This window comes from Colobus angolensis, unplaced genomic scaffold (genome assembly GCF_000951035.1).
Source record: "Colobus angolensis palliatus isolate OR3802 unplaced genomic scaffold, Cang.pa_1.0 Scaffold184, whole genome shotgun sequence".
Classification (NCBI taxonomy): Eukaryota; Metazoa; Chordata; class Mammalia; order Primates; family Cercopithecidae; genus Colobus; species Colobus angolensis.
Window position 1 is genome coordinate 4,835,987 of NW_012114977.1, and position 2,419 is coordinate 4,838,405.

Here is a 2,419-nt window from a genome sequence, read left to right on the forward strand (position 1 = left end):
ACCCCCTCCTCCCTCCCACCAAAGCCAGGGTTTAGTTCCTAACACAGCTCTCTGTGATCTATGCCAGCGATTGAGGGTAACAACAACAATAACAATGAAATTGAGATGCATAGCTCTGTAAGTAAGCATCTTTCTGGATTTCAAGCAGGGCTGATTTGCTAAGATTCCTGATCTTTCCAGTCTGGAGGTAGCAGGAGAGGACAGATCAGATGCAGCTAGGGAGGCTGCAATTTGCAGTTTCTTAATCTGCCACCTCTGCTGTGGTCTACTCAGGCCTCTAGGTCTAATGGTGGACTCACCACAGCCTCATACCCACGTGCACAACCAGCCTGGATGCCGACAGCATTTGCTTTGTGGGGTAGGGAGGAGCACCCGGGGGTCAGGCTGTCTGTGCTGTGGACTAGAGAGAAGCTGCCAGGAGGGCCCTGGCAAAAGTTCTCCAGGACCCGAGGATACTAAGCGCAGAGTAACTGGGGTCTTGAGTGTTAATTTCCAATTTGCATGACTGAGCATGCACATTGGCATACACAAGACAGAAATTTAAGCAGTTTAAGCTCTCACAGCTCCCAGTGAATCCTGAGAAACAGGAAGCAAGACTGACAAGTGGCGGAGGCACGATTATCACATGCTGTCTGCCAGTGCAGAGACTGGTGGCTGGAACAAGACACCCTAAGAGTGACACATCCATGGGTTTCTTCTTGATGGGCAGCCACCCGCCTTCCCTAGGCATGGAAACTTTCACAGCACTCATAATTGCACAACCCAGATTCTTCACTTTTACGTGGAAGGGGCTTTCCTTTTCTATCCTTGGCTTTGAAGACTTCTCCCACTGAAACCCGTGGCTCACGCCTATAATCCCAGCACTTTGGGAAGCCGAGGTAGGCTTCCAACCATCATCATGGTGAAACCTCGCATCTACTGGAAATACAAAAATTAGCCAGGCATGGTGGCAAGTGACATTACAATGTCAGCTACTCTGGAGTCTGAGGCAGGAGAATCACTTGAGCTTGGGAGGTAGAGGTTGCAGTGAGCTGCGATCATGTCACTGCACTCCAGCATGGGCAACAGAACCAGACTCCGTCTCAAAAAACTAAAAAAAATTAAAAAGTAGCTAGGATTTGGGATTACAGGCACCCACGACCATGCCCAGCTAAGTTTTTTGTATCGTTAGTAGAGATGGGGTTTCACCATGTTGCCAGGCTGGTTTCAAACTCCTGACCTCAGTGTTCCACCCGCCTCGGCCTCCCGAAGTGTTGGGATTACAGGCGTGAGCCACTGTGCCCGGCCAGGAGTTCATTTTTTACCTCTGAAATTTGGTCTCTAGTTTATGTGAAAAAGGCAAAAGCTATTTTGTTGACAAGGCCAAATAATAGCTAAAGCCCAAGTCTTTCATCTCGGAGAGGAATGTAACCTTAGAAGCATTCATTTAAAAAATGCAAAGTAAGGGATGAGAGTCTCTCAACGTACTCCACAGCTCAGATGGAAACTTCTGAGTTTGCAAGGTTTTTTGCTATTTTGCAAGGTTTCCAGAGGAGACACCAGGGCATTGAGAGGTCTAAAACTATGTCCTAAGAAAATAGTTTAAGGAATCAGGAGCAATAAGACTGTGAAAGATAAAACCGAACAGGGAAGATAAGAGTCACCGTCAAATCAGTGAAAGCCTCTGATGAGTTTAAAGGCACAGTCAGGGCTAAAGTCAGGGGCAGGTGGAGATGGGATCCTGGGAGGGAGAATCTGACTTTCTAAACTAGCAAAAACTTTCTAATAATTAAGAGCTATTTAAACACAAAAAGAATTCAATGACATAGTGTCAGGGGGTCACCTGAGGCAGTAGCCAGGCAGAGGCTGGATGGCCACCCCCAGAAGAACCGCTGCAGGGAGATTCCTGTGCTGGGAGGGAGATGAACTCTAAGAATCTGGTATTCTGTAGTTCTCTGAAATACAAGTTCTGTACACTATAGACTTATTTTAGAGGATATACTAAAAAAATGTCAGTAGCTTCTTAGAAACATTTAGAACTTTTGCTTGTTTTCAAAAGTGAAAAATGAGTAAAAGTGAAGAAAAACCATGAATGATTCTTCTAGGTTCCTTCAGGCATTTTAATGTTATGTGTCTTTGTGTTGCTGTTAATTTCAGATCCTGTGTTTTCTTTCACCTTTACCCATATTTTCATTAGATCTCATCCATGCCTTTCACTTAGAAGGTTTTAATTTGTGCCTTGGGTGGTAGGGCTTTGGAATCCATCGGAGGAGTTTCAGGTCTGGCTGTTTGTAAAATGACTAGAGCAAGAGTCCATTAGTATTTTACCTGTTTGGTACGTATTTCCTTACACTTTTTTCTCGAACTGTCATCTTCTGGTCACGTTTGGCCTGACCACGTTTGAGTCTAAGAACAAATTTTAAACTTGTTTTTGTTTTTT